The 14,711-nt window shown below is 39.4% G+C and overlaps 1 protein-coding gene across 12 annotated transcripts in view; it reads right to left on the bottom strand.

Annotated features, from left to right (window-relative positions):
• USP54 (ubiquitin specific peptidase 54) overlaps positions 1-14,711 on the bottom strand; it is a 113,183-nt gene that overhangs the window by 75,125 nt on the left and 23,347 nt on the right. The window contains exon 1 of one of the 12 annotated variants that reach the window (XM_023755095.1): positions 1,787-1,878. The exons of the other annotated variants lie outside the window; for them this stretch is intronic. The gene's annotated coding sequence lies outside the window, so the exon portion shown is untranslated. Of the gene's footprint in view, positions 1-1,786; positions 1,879-14,711 lie in introns of those variants that run through there. 12 annotated transcript variants of the gene reach the window in all.

Below are 14,711 nucleotides of genomic sequence, written 5' to 3'. Positions count from 1 at the left end.
CCATTTCTTACAACTTATCGAAGTTAATTTTAAATTATGTTTTTAAGTGAAAAGGAATTGATATCTGCAAAAATAAAAAAAAGATTTTAAAATTATGTAAAAATTACCTTGTACTATATGCATATTACTGATTCAATGCAAAATTATAACTAAAATTACTAAGCTGGTAGATAATAGTATCATTCCAGATGATATTGGCAATCTCAAACTAAAAAAAATATATATTATATATATATATATATATATATATATGTATAATGACAAAATAAAATGGAATAAAACTTGAATACATTTCTGTGAAAAGGACAGCTCAAATACAGTATAATGTCAAGTTGCTATAAGGAGCAAGTGATATAGAATAATTGTGATATTATACAAAGAGTACTAGGACTAGACTTTGAGTTAGAAGACGTGGGTTCAATTTCCACATTTTTACTGCTTTGTAAAATCCTAAACTACTTAGGTATTCTGAACTTTGTTTTCCAGGTCTGTAATACAGTGACACAATACCTATTTCACACAATGGCTGAGATTTGATGTGATAAGCACGTGAGAGTACTAGCAAGTTTTCAAAATAAGCAATGAATAAGTTCATTTAATGAGTGACCTGCTATGCCTAAAAGCAGAAAAGTAAATTTTGGTTTGGGGACCTCAGGATACCAGAAAGTTGTAAGTTACCGGGAATAAGTCTTCTAATTGTATAAAAAGAACAATAAACCTCACATAAGATAAGTGATATGTCAGTACAATTTAGCTAAGTGCTTGGAGAAACACTTGAATTTTACAATTATTTTAAAAATACAAAATTCAGGCCCTGGCCAGGTAGCTCAGTTGATTAGAGCATCATCCTGATATGCCAAGGTTGTGGGTTTGATCTCTGGTCAGGGCACATACAAGAATCAAGCAGTGAATGCATAAATAAGTGGAACAACAAATTGATTCTCTTTCTCTCTCTCTTTCTCTCTCTCTGTCTTTCTCTTGTTTCTCTCTTTCTCTAAAATCAATCAATCAATCAATAAAGAGCAGTTTAACTTAAAAAGGCAAACAACTGAACCTATTACAAGGAATAGGGTAACATTTTAGAAGGTCATCAAAGAATGACCGTGTTCAACTAATCAATGATTCAAATGGAAAAACCATGAAGAGTATCTCTGTTTCTAATGAAGGAACAGTAAGTAACCCATTACTAGTGATTAAAGCCAAAAGTAACCCTAACATTAGAAGTCAAAGTGCATCTACAAGATATCCAAACAGTTTAACCAGGAAAGTTGCTCACATCTCTAGTTTCTGTTATTCTATATAGCAGTTTACTTGTAATTTATTTAAGAAACTATATTTTCCCTGATAAATCAACAGGCAATTACCTTAATTCCTTGGTACACTCCACATGTCAATAATTATGTTACTGTCATAATTAGCTAGTTTATTAATATTAATAACAGGAAGAGAGCAAGGAGGAGGTCAGACATTATAAGCATGGACACTTCACCAGGAAGCTATAGCTTCATGCTCCCCAGGGAACCAACCACCTATTCCCTGAAGATCACTGAGGGAATGGCCCAAACAAAGGGGTGATGGACAGTGAAGTCAGGGTGACTTAGGGAAGGTGCTTGCTGTCAATCTAGCCCGGGGAACAATGGGTTGGCGAGGGGGTAGATCCCAATGCAAGCTTGGATTTTAATCTTGAAAGGTTAAAATCCCCAGAGAGAGAGTTCTCTCGCTCTTGCGCTCTTGTTCTTGCTTTCTCTTGCTCTGTGACCCCCACTCCACTCGCCCGTGCACTCACCTCCATAGCCATGTGGCCTTAAGCAGCCACATGGCCCTTGGCCATGCAGACTCCACATGCAGGATGCTAGACTGGCCTGCTTTAAATATGGAGCAGAAATTCTGGGCAGTGGCCCTAATTCTGGCCCTGCAGAAGACAAGATTGGATTTCTTCCATGTGAGATGGACAGAGATGGGACCTTAGAGGGGAATCCCCCTAATTTACACCATCAATAAAGCTTTCCATGAAACCCCGTCTGCCCATGGACGCCTCAGGAAATTATTTTCCTCGCACCACCCCAAGAACTCCACTTCCACCAGTAACAATTCCAAACTATATCTGTACTATCTTATTGGTTATTATGTGGACTGAAATTAGTTAATACATGCAAAGTGCTGGCATACAGTAAGTGCTATGTAAATGATTGTTACTGTTATTATTGCCTTTCAAACATCCCTTCCTCAAGGGCTCTTTTCCCTTTAAATATAACCACACAGAGATACCTGATATTCTTTAAAAAACAACAACAAAAACCAGCAACAACAAAGGCCACCTTGAACATATCGCCTATACCTACTATCCTAAAAATTTTTCAACCTTTCACTACTAAATGTCTCTACAATTAATAATTTACAACTGCAGCCTCTCCTTGATTACCATCAGAACATGGTACTGCTCCTTACTCCGCCACCACAATTTTACTTCATGGAACATTCACTTTCTAAAGAAATCTCCTAATTTCAAAACCTACTGGCTCTTCCCATAAGCCTTATTCTTCTTAACTTTTCTGCAGCACCTAACACTGGCTGCCCTGATACTATACAATCCTGGATTCGTTGGGTGAATTAAGAAAACAAGAGAATAAATAAAATGAAAGAATGACAAATGAACAGTAGACTATTGCTGACAGTTCATTTTCTCTATCCTTTGCTACTTTATTAAAAGTGGGCATTCCCTGCCCTAACCGATTTGGCTCAGTGGATAGAGCGTCGGCCTGCGGACTGAAGGGTCCCAGATTTGATTCCGGCCAAGAGCATGTACCTTGGTTGTGGGCACATCCCCACTAGGGGGTGTGCAAGAGGCAGCTGATCGATGTTTCTCTCTCATAGATGTTTCTAACTCTCTATTCCTCTCCCTTCCTCTCTTTAAAAATAAAATTAATTAATTAAATAAATAAATAAATAAATAAATAAATTTTTAAAAAGAATGTTAAAAAAAGGGGGGGGGGCATTCCCTAAAGTTTAAATCAGACCTTCCTGCTCTTTTCTATAGCATTTCCCATGGTGTTCTCATCCCCTTCTCTGTCAGAACTTCAAACATTACTTCTGGTCTGATAAATCACAAATCTTGTAAACCCTGAAACCAAATTACCAACTTCTTGCAAATTGCCCCACTTTTGTAACAAGTTGAACATGTCCAAATCTGAAGTCATCTCTTCCCCACGCCCCCACCCCCACCATCACGTAAAATAGTTCCTCCTCTGACCTATTTATTTATTTATTTACTTACTTACTTACTTACTTATTTTTACTAATGGTATCTCCACAAACTCAGGTTTAAAACATCTGTAATGTTTTATTTCTTTCTATCCCTCTCACCCTTTCTATCTACATCACAAAGGCCTATCAATTCTCCCTTCAAAATCTCTGTATTGAACCTTCTTTTTCACTTCCACTGTCATCCCCCTAGTTTACACCACAATTATCTGCCATTTAGATTATTACAATAGATAAGTTTTTCTGGCTTCCCATCTCTTGCCATTCCATTTCATTGATATCGGGGTTTTTTTATTAATATTTCTTTTTAACATGTGCCATTATTTTTTTAATATATTTTTATTGATTTCAGAGAGGAAGGGAGAGGAAAAGAGAGATGGAAACATCAATGATAAGAGAGAATCATTGATTGGCTGCCTCCTGCATGCCCCCTATGGGGATCGAGCCCACAACCCAGGCATGTGTCCTTGATTGGAATTGAACCCAGGACCCTTCAGTCCGCAGGCCAATGCTCTATCCACTGAACCAAACCAGCTAAGGCTGCACCATTATTTATTTGTTTTGTTTTGTTTTAAATATATATTTTTTTATTTCAGAGAGGAAGGGAGAGGGAGAGAGAGCGAGAGAAGTATCAATGATGAGAGAGAATCATTGATCAGCAGCCTCCTGCACGCCCCCTACTGGGGATCAAGCCCCGAATCCCAGGCATGTGCCCTGATGGAATCATCCCGTGACCTCCTGGTTCATAAGTCGACACTCAACCACTGAGCCACGCCGGCCAGGCCCATTATTTATTTGTGTATATTTCACACACAAAAGCAAAAAGCTTAAACTTCCTTAGCAGTAGAACAATATCAGTTGCCAGCCAAAATTAGTTTTTGATAGGATCACTTCCACCTTTTTCAGGTCCAAGCAAGGTAAAAATGTCTACTCTTATTGGTACCATTGTAATAACCTGGTTATTAATTAGTAACTGAAAGGAGCAAAGGGAAGCTGCAATTTAGACACATGCCCAGTAAGGTCTGGATGATATGGGAAGATGCTTGCCAATCACACCTGGGAGCAGGTCACTAGCCAAAATAGGCATAGCCACTGCAAGCCCAGGAAGACGTGATATTTAACCCTTGAACAAAGAAAGCTCCCTCTCTCTCTTGCTGCTCTCACCCCTGACTCCTGGCTTATGGGGCTCTCATGCTCTGCACTCACCCACGTGGCTCACAACCATGTGGACTCCACACAATGGACTAATGGACTTGAACTAGCCTGATGCTACATCGAACCCAGCTCCACCATGGAACGGAAACTCTGGACACTGGCTTTGCTTTAGCTCTGCTAAAGCCTCAGCTGCACCTTTTATAGGACTGGAATAAGGGAAATGGAACTTTGGAACCTGAAAAATGTAACTCCATGAAAATAAAGCCTTTTACCACATCTCATCCTCCCATGGGGGCCTCCGAAAATGCTTATTCCAGCAGCACCCCAAGAACCCCACTCCCACTAGCAATGGAGAAATTCAATTCTCTGGTAACATTACCACTCCTGTTCAACACCATACTGAAGGCCCTAGCCCAGTGGTCGGCAAACTGCGGCTCACGAGCCACATGCGGATCTTTGGCCCCTTGAGTGTGGCTCTTCCACAAAATACTACAAAATACCACGTGCGGGCATGCACGTACAGTGCGATTGAAACTTCGTGGCCCATGCGCAGAAGTCGGTATTTTGTGGAAGAGCCACACTCAAGGGGCCAAAGAGCCACATGTGGCTCGCGAGCCGCAGTTTGCCGACCATGGCCCTGCCTGTGCAACAGACAAGGAAAAAGAAGTTTAAAAATATATAGATTGTAATGGAAGATAAAACTGCTTTTATTTACAGGCAACATGATGTTCTACATTATAAAATTCCGAGGAAATTACAAAAAATAATAATAAAACCTCTAAGAACTATTAAGTGAGGTCAGTAAGGTCACAAAATACAAAGTCTATTTTTAAAAAGTCAACTAAGGTTTCTATATATTAGCAATGAACAAATGGAAATTTAAATTCTTTTAAAGTACCATTCACAATAATACCACAAAATATAAAATACTTAGGTATAAATGTAACAAAATATATGTAGGACCTGTATGCTGAAAACTACAAAGCATTGGTGAAAGAAATCAACCATTTAGGTCATAGTCTTAAATAGAAAACCTAAACTAAAAATTCTAAAAGACAGAAGAAAATTTTGTGACCTTTGGTTAAAAATCAGGAGAGATATCTCTGCTGCAGAGGTCCCCTCCTGAGGAGCAAGGTGTTCCAGCCCCAGACCAAGCCCCCCATCCCAAGGTTCCAGTGCCAGGAAGCCTAGTCCCCATAACTTCTGGCTGAGAATACCAATGGGGGGGGGGGGTGGTGGCTGAGTAAGACAACGGCTGCTGAAGTGCTGGGCATTTTTCTTAAAGGGACCATATATGGACTTATTTGGACTCACTCCCTCTGAGCTCCAGTGCTGGGGCAGCATCTCAAAAGGCACCAGGGACATGAAGGGAAGAAGTGAATTGTCTGGCGCTGGAGCAAGGTCTGCAGGTTTAGCTTTCTCCCAGACAGTTGTTCCTATGCTAAGCCCTCTCCCGATAGAGCTGGCAGGCGGGCACCATATCTGAGTCTTCATCAACCTGATTAACACTGTTCACCTGCCCTGGTTATTCCCTGAGACTCCACCCCACCCAACTCACCGGTCCATCCAAGCCATTTCCAGTGGCTTTTCCATACCAACTAAGTTATTTTTAAACATACCAACTACTTTTTGGTGTACAGGACAATGCTCCAACCGACCATGCCACCCAGCCAGGGCAATGGATGGGTTTTTCACAAGTTTATTTTCCATAATTTTTTCTTGTCCACTATTCTATTGCTAACAGGGTAAAAACATAAACAAATAGCAAACTTAAAGAAAGAAAAACCAAAGCAGTCAATCAGACCTATTTTGACAGCTTCTTAAAAATGGATTCATGTTCTTGATTGTGAATTTTTTACATTCCCATATTTTTATATTCACACTAGAGGCTCGGTGCACGAATTCATGCACAGGTGGGGTTCCTCTGGGTGGCCTGCAGGGACCGGGCTGAAACCCACAGTTCAATGCCATCTGCAGCTCCTACCTGCCGCTCCCACTCATCCCAGCCCCACTGTGCTTGCCACAGGCTCACGCCCAGTCAGTCCTGATGGGGAGAGGCTCACGCTGCCAGCACTCGCCAGCCATGAGCCCTGTGTCTGGTGCCCTCCCAAGGGGAGTGGCCTGTGGGATGGGCTGAAACCGACTCTCTGACATCCCCCCGAGGGGTCCTGGATTGCGAGAGGGCGCAAGCCAGGCTGAGGAACCCCCACCAGTGCACAATTGGGTCAGGGAGGGACCATGGGAGGGCTCCAGGGCGTATCCAACCCATCTCGCTCAGTCCTGATTGGCGGACCCCAGCAGCAAGCTAACCTACCGGTCAGAGCATCTGCCCCCTGGTGGTCAGTGCACAGCATAGCGACTGGTCGACTGTCTGCCCCCTGGCAGTCAGTGCACGTCATGGTGAGCGGTTGAGCAACCTTAGCATATCATTAACATATTACACTTTGGTTGTTCGGTGGTTTTGCCGTTCAGTCTATTTGCATATTACCCTTTTATTATATAGGATATTCTACCAGTAAAATCACTAATTTATAAGATTTAATTAAATGTCTAGCAACTGCACAAATATGAGAAACATTAGATGTTACTTCCACGTCTAGCTACATCTTCTACTCACTCACTCACTGATCAGACATTTCACCTAGCACCTAGTACGTGCTTCTCACTCTTCCTCCACACCAGGTAAACTTGACTCTTTTTTGTATAATGAATATGCTCTGCACTCTATTTCCTCAGTGTCTGGTCTCTAATAATGCCTTTACCTGGAGTGCCTTGCCTCTCCTTTTCTTTTTAAAAATAATAACTATTATACAAGGAACAGCTACATGAAAAGCGTTCTCAGATTCCCTCCCTCCCTCACCTTTCCATTTTCTTCATTTATTTCATCTTCTCTGCTCTCAGTGCAAGTGGGGCTTAGATTATAGCATTCCCATCCTCCCCCATGTTATTCGTGTACATGAACTACATTATATAACATTATATATTCCATAAGAACAGCTTTTTATTCCAAACAGAGGTTGAATATAACAGACATTGAATCATTAAAAATTTAACTAAAAGAGAAAACTTGCTGTTTGATGGGTAAGTACCTAGAACAATCAATTCCAACAACCTGATAAATTCTGATTCTCCTTAAATAAAAGAGCCCCCAAAAGGTCCATATTCAGTTTGAGATACTGCAGACAAATTTTTCTAATGGAGATTATATCAATTGAATTAATATTTCCTTCTGATTCAAGCTTGAAAATAAAGATAGATAACCATCTACAACCATTAAAAAAACCTAAGTGATTTGTTGATTCATGGGCTGGTTATCTCAAACTCCCTAGTGAACACAATTACTCAACTCAAATGATTTTCTGAGGGTTGGTCTCTGGCAACTTCAAATTATTACATCATGTACAACAAGAATTGTATGCTGATAAAGGAAAGAAAGCTTTATTTTTCCTTTCATAAGAACTTAGGAAAATGTCATTTACAATAAATTTGTCCAAAACCAGTAGAAAAACAAAGTAAAAAGACAAGAAAACATGTTTCACTTTGTTACAAGTGACAAACTTTAAGGACTAAGAAATGACAATTGGAGGCTACTTAACCACTCCTTATGAAGATCCGGAGCTGTATACTAGTATATAATTTACTGACTTATCTAAAGGATGCAGCATGATAGTAAGAAGAACATAGTTGTTAAAAGTGCAGCCTCTGAGCCCAGCTGGTGTGGCTCAGTGGTTGAGCACTGACCTAAAAACCAGGAGGTCACCATTTAATTCCAGGTCAGGGCACATGCCTGGGTTGTGGGCTCGATCCCCGGTAGGAGGCATGTAGGAAACAGCCTATCAATGATTCTCCCTCATGATTGATGTTTCTATCTTTCTCACCTTCTCCCTATCTGAAATCAATTTAAAAATATATATTTTTTAAAGTATGGACTCTGAGGCCTAACTGGGTAGCTCAGTTGGTTAGAACATCATCCCAGCACCCAAGGTTGTGGGCTCGATCCTCAGTCAGGGCACGTACAAGAATCAACCAATGAATGCATAAATAAGTGGAACAACAAATCAATGTCTCTCTCTCTCTCTCTCTCTCTCTCTCTCCCCCCAGCTCTCTCTCAAATCAATAAATAAACATTTAAAAAATAAATAAACATTTAAAAAATAAATAATCATAAGGTTATTTTTTAAAAAGTGCAGCCTCTGCAGGGCCAACCATATTGCATAACCTCAGGAAACACCATGCTCATAGTGGAGATCCAAGGTGTACCATTCCCAAAGAATATAACGTGAATTATACAACTTAGGGACCCAGAGTTAGAATTAGAGACCCAGAGTTAGCAAAGTAAAACAGGTCTGGACTTCATCACCTAACAACTGTGTCATCTTAATCAAGTTATTGAATCAGTATTGAAGTCTCCCAGGCACTACATCAGCAAAATGGGACTAATAAATAAGATCCATCACATAGGATTATTATGCAAATTAATAAAATAAAGTATAGTATCTGTATAATTAGCCCAGTACCTAGTATTTAGTGAGGCATAAATGTTTTTTGATGATGATGAAGAGTCTATATTCCAATCCTGCTCCATCACTTTCAAGTCATTTACTATCTATAATAAATGCAATTTGTTGAGAGTATTCAACAAATTATACATGCAAAATATCTTAGGGCCAAGTACAAAATAGGAGTTCTATAAAGAGTAGCTATGATTATGATGACTGACCATCCGCTATACCCATCCTCTCTCCCTTCTCTCTTACTAACACATCCATACACTTACCATAAAAATTCCATAAGATTAAATTATAACTGATAGCATCAAGCCAAAGCAATTATAAAATTGAGGGAAATGTATTCTAAAAATAATGCAATCTCAAAACAATTCATCTAAGTATTATAACTTCCAAATTGTTCTTCCCCTTCTAATTCTATTTATAAAATATTGCCCAGAGCAGACTCAAATCAATCACTATTTAGCTCAGAAAACTTTAATGATGAAATACTATCAAAACTCCTTGGCCTTGCCCTGGCCGGTGTGGCTCAGTTAGTTGGAGCTTCGTCTTGTACACCAAAAGGTGACCGGGTTGGGTTCAATTCCCAGTCAGGGCACATACCCAGATCATAAGTTCCATCCCCGGTTGGGGCAATCTCTCTCTCCCCGTTTCCTCTCTCTAAAATCAACAACAAACATTTGTTTTTAATTATAGAAAACCTACTTGGCCTTACATGGCCTTCCACAATCTTAACCCATGCACATTTACAACCTCATCTACCACTATCACCCTTAAAACACACAAAACAAGATTTGTTCTGTCTATATTACCTTCTTCTCCACCTCGACCTTCCCAGTCCTACCTAGTCCTGCTAATCTTTTTCACTCAGTAAAACTGCTTGAGAAAGACATTCTGCTGGCAAATTATAATATTAGATACTAACAATAGTCACACCCTATCAGGAAGGAATAGTCATTTATATTAACTCATTTTCCAAAGGATTGTCTAAATACCACTTCCCACCAATTGGGACTTAATCTCTCCCTCCCAGGAACTTTATTAACCAGTATTTAACCAGTGTATGAGTACTTTATTAGACCACAATGTAAAAAGTTACATTGCTTTACACTCAACAGAGGCTCAATAGTAGTTAAATAAAAGAATGAATGAAGAACTAAGTGTTGCGAAACACATTTTTTTGTTCAGAGATAACTTAGTTTATAAGCACGACCAGTCATCTATCTCTTCCATGAATCTACTGTCTGAATCATATCATACCCAATTCAGTATCTTGTGTTTGGTCTATGGAAGAAAGATACTCTATGACCAGTAGGACAAACACAACGTTCTTTCTCAAACAGATTGCTAATACCCAATCAGTTAACAGCTGTGGATAAAGGAAAGAGAATCAATAGCAATTATATTAGGCCCCAGGATAGCAAAATCATAACTATGAGTTCCATAAAGTTGCCCTATATTATCCTCTGATTCAATAATTTAGAACCAGAGATTTTTTTCCCCTAATTTTTAAACCACTAAAGCTTTTTAATTTAAATCCTTGGTTGCAACTATGCATTATTTATGAATCATTACAACACACCATTACCCAAATTATTTCATCACAAACAATAATGAAAGCATGATGGCTCTATCAACAGGAGGAAAATAGGAAGGGAAACCACTGACTGCACCAGCTTGACTCATTTCTGCTGGGAGAACACTGGTACTGAATGGCACAAGCAACTCCAGTGTGACAGACCAAGCACATGACTGGGAAGGTGACAGAGGATACCAGGGAAAGAAGGGCATCTATTTAAAAAAACAAACAAACACAAAAAACCTCCTCTGTAGGGGAAGGAGGTGGAAGGATGGGCAGAGATCCACTGAAATCTATTCTGAAAGCCTTGACAATACTCAAGCAAAAACATACCAGGCTCCAGGTTTTGAGCCAGTTCAAATCCTAGCTCTACCACTTACTTCAGGAAGTTACTTAGCCTCTCCAGCTCTTTCAGCTGTAAAATTATGATAACAGTAAACACCATTTAGTGAACACCAACTCAGTGCCAGGCACTCGAAACATGGTATATCTTTAATTCTCACAATTGATCTACCAAACAGGGATTATTTTCCTCATTTTGCAAAAAAGAACACCCCATGTTCTTTCTACCTATGCATGACTGCTTCCCAGGGGGATAGTACTACCTGCTGGCAGGACTGTAGTGGGAATTAGAAGCAAAGCACTTAGCATAGGAACTAATACTTGCCACATAGTAGGAGCTCAGGAAATCACTACTGAACAGTAATAAAATCCCATGAACAAGTTTTCCTCACAATGTCTACCATGAAAATGGCTTTTAATTAGCAGTACTTCTGGAGAACCCAAGGCTCCAACTTACAACTCCTTGAAATACCAGAGTACCATCCATTCTGCGTCAAAAATAACAACATACACACACACAGTTTCTGTTTTGAAGATCAAAACAAACAATCCAAGAAAATGGAATGATATGAAAGTGACATTGACTCAAATATTAAATATTTTACTTTCCAAAGGATTATAGATCTCATGCCTCTAGGGAGCAGGTATTAATGAACAAATCTAACTTCCCAAAAATAATTCCCAGAAGCATCTGTTATCCTGAAGTACTCAGAAAACCATTTCCCAGACTTGACAACATATTGCCAAAATCTTAGTGAGTTTTGCCAACAACATTCTGCTAAGAGGAAAAAAGAATCATTCTGATTCTGGAAGTAAATGCTACTTTCCACCTTAGCCATAAAATAAAATCTTTTCTTCATTTTTACTTTTATCAGTATGTTAATACTGAAAATATGTATAAAATCACATATAACCTTCTATTTGAAGGAAATTTAAAATATTAAACCCCAAAACCCTTGCCCTTAATTTTAACAAGCTCAAGAAAATCTATGAGAATAGCTTTTAAACCAATAATAAAAATCAAATTATCAAAGCCTTGGTAATTGAAACAAAAAAGGGAAGAACAGAAACAACAGCATGAATGAAGCCTCCTAAAAATTAAGAGCCCTAAAACTTCAATTTCAGAGTTTGAAATGTTGCTGTTAAAAGCAACACTTCACAATGACTAACCAGTTTCCTACATTCCTCATCTACCCAATTTTACCACAAGAAAAATACTTACCCCAAAGCACACTCAACCTCCAGCAATCACAAGGACATTTGTGGGGCAAGGGATACAGGAATGGGGAGGGACAAGGGGGAAGAGCTAGAGTTGTGGGGAGGGAAGGGTCGGAGGGAGGAGACAACTGCAGCTAACAACAATGGGAAACTGTGAATCTAAACCACAAAGGTTTCCCACAGAACAGGATAACAGGGAAAGAGTAATTCTTTTTACCACCTACCAGGAACTCGGCACTGACAATTCATGATAAAACTGAAAAGGTGGAGCCCCCAATTAAATGCAAACAAAGTAAACTTAAGAAACTAACCAAAAGTAACTTGAAAGGATAAATCACAAACTTCATGGAGGCTTAACAAAAACAATTAGGAGGCTGTTTCCTCCAGGGGCATTCCTGATGACAAAGGTCAGCAGTATAACAATAAGGTTTGCAGGGTGGCAGCTGCTTCCAAAAGGAGGGCCAGCAGTAAAAACAGTCCTTTGCGCTACAGTCAAAAAGAGCACTAAAAGACACTTTTATAGTGCTTTGGCGAATAACTAAAACAATGTCATTATTTGAATCCCTTTTTCAGAATTCCAAGACTGTCAGGACTTAAATCATTTTAACAGGCAAAATTCCTGCAACTCTCTTAAACAATGCACACTCTTAAAGAAAAAATGTTGTGTAAACTGAGCTGTTGGGTTCAAGAATCAATTTTTAAATGCACTGGATCTCAAATGCTCCCAACCCAAAAGCGAGGACAGAGAAAGATCTCCACCCCTCTCTTAGGGAAGAGGCCAAGTTCTATCACCAAAAACAAACAGCAGGCAAGGTCTTGCCCCCAAACATGTGATCAGTCAGCCCAGAACTTACATTTGTAGGCAGGGCACAAAGCCCCAGAGGACCAACACACCCTTCTATGTATCACTCAATAAAACAGCTTTATTGAAAGGAGTTGTTTTATAAGCATACTCATGAAAAAACTCATCAGCAGAATCCTAGCCAAATATGAAGGTCTGTTGTATTTCTATAGGTTGAGAAAAAATATATGAGTTGATGTTTAAAAAATATTTAATTAAGATTTATTGGTAAAATTAAACAGATGTAGGCAATACCCAAAACGAATTAAGCTCTTACATTTTAACAATATACTAAATTAAAGTAGTACTTTGTCAACAAGAAAATACCCCCATAAAAAAATTTTTTTAAAGAAAAAAGAAGCCCTGACCAGGTAGCTCAGTTGGTTAGAGCGTCGTCCCAATATGCCAAGGTTGCAGGTTTGAACCCCCGTCAGGACACATACAAGAATCAACCTTGTTAACATAAAAACATTCAAACCTGTAAAGAATTTTTGTGAGTTTATTTGAGCCAAACTGTCTACAAATGCTGGGAAGCAGAACCTCAACGAATTGAGATAATGCTCCTGAGAATGGCAGGTTACATCAATATTTATACATTGCAATCAAAGGAGGGATGTAGGACATGGGTTACATGAAATCCATTGGTGATAGACTAGAGAGGTGGGAGAAAGCAAGGGGGCTGGGGCACGAAACCCCTGGGATTGGATAAAAAGTAAAATGATAGACACATACTTAGGTGGGTGCAGGAACAATTAACGTGATAACAATGAAGGAATTTGTGGTATCTGTCCTGGTGTCCAATCACATTAGGTTGTGCCCCAAGGGGTCCATAAAAGGGAAGTTACAAGTTACCCAGACATTTCAAGGGTATGTTATTATAGATGCAAAAAGACAGAGAGGCTCAGTTAAGGTAAAGGTTGACCTTGTCAGTGAAAATACCAGCCTAGGATGTAACTACCCACCATAACTGCTTTTAGTTAAAAGTTTAATTTCAGACCATCCTTTGTGGTTACTGTAGGTCTCTGAGTTTGTAAGACCGCCATGCAGGCCTTCCCTGGGCTTGTCAGGTTAGCATGTGGCCCCTTTCGTCCACAAACCAATGAATGGGTAAATAAATGGACAACAAATCAATGTTTCTCTTTCTCTCCCCCTTCCTCTCTCTCTCTAAAAATATTTTTTTAAAGACAGGGGAAAAAGCCCTAGCTGGTTTGGCTCTGTGGATAGAGCGTTGGCTTGCGGACTGAAGGATCCCCAGTTTGATTCTGGTCAAGGGCACATGCCCAGGTTGTGGGCTATATCCCCAGTGCGGGGCATGCAGGAGGCAGCTGATCAATGATTTTCTCTCATTATTGATGTTTTTATCTCTCTCCCTTCCTCTCTGAAATCAATAAAAATATTTTTTTTTAAAGGGGGAAAATGTATTCCTTTTTTCACTAATAGTATTCTTAACTCAGCTCTAGTGCTGGGTAGGGATGAGGCTGTTAGTGCCATTTCAAGTGTGAAGCACAGCATCTCTACTGATCAGTGCTAATGCAAAGAAAAAATGTGCAAACAGCAAGGTCAAGCTCTCTAAGTCATTAAGAGATGGTTACATATTTCATTATGGAACTAATCAAATAAAACTAGAGTACAGGAGCAGAGTTAGAAAGCTTCAACCCTGATTACAATGCAACTAGGTAACATGACTTTCCAAACCTCAGCCAGGCAAGGTAGATTATCCATGGGGAAATTTCACCCTAATAGCTTGTGATCTCTTTTGAAACCCCTCAGAAACTATATATATATATGGCTAATATGCAAAGTGTCC

The sequence above is a fragment of the Myotis lucifugus genome, unplaced genomic scaffold (assembly GCF_000147115.1).
Source record: "Myotis lucifugus unplaced genomic scaffold, Myoluc2.0 scaffold_69, whole genome shotgun sequence".
In the NCBI taxonomy this organism is placed as follows: Eukaryota; Metazoa; Chordata; class Mammalia; order Chiroptera; family Vespertilionidae; genus Myotis; species Myotis lucifugus.
The sequence above is the reverse complement of the archived record's forward strand: the minus strand, read 5'-3'. Positions and strand labels throughout refer to the sequence as shown.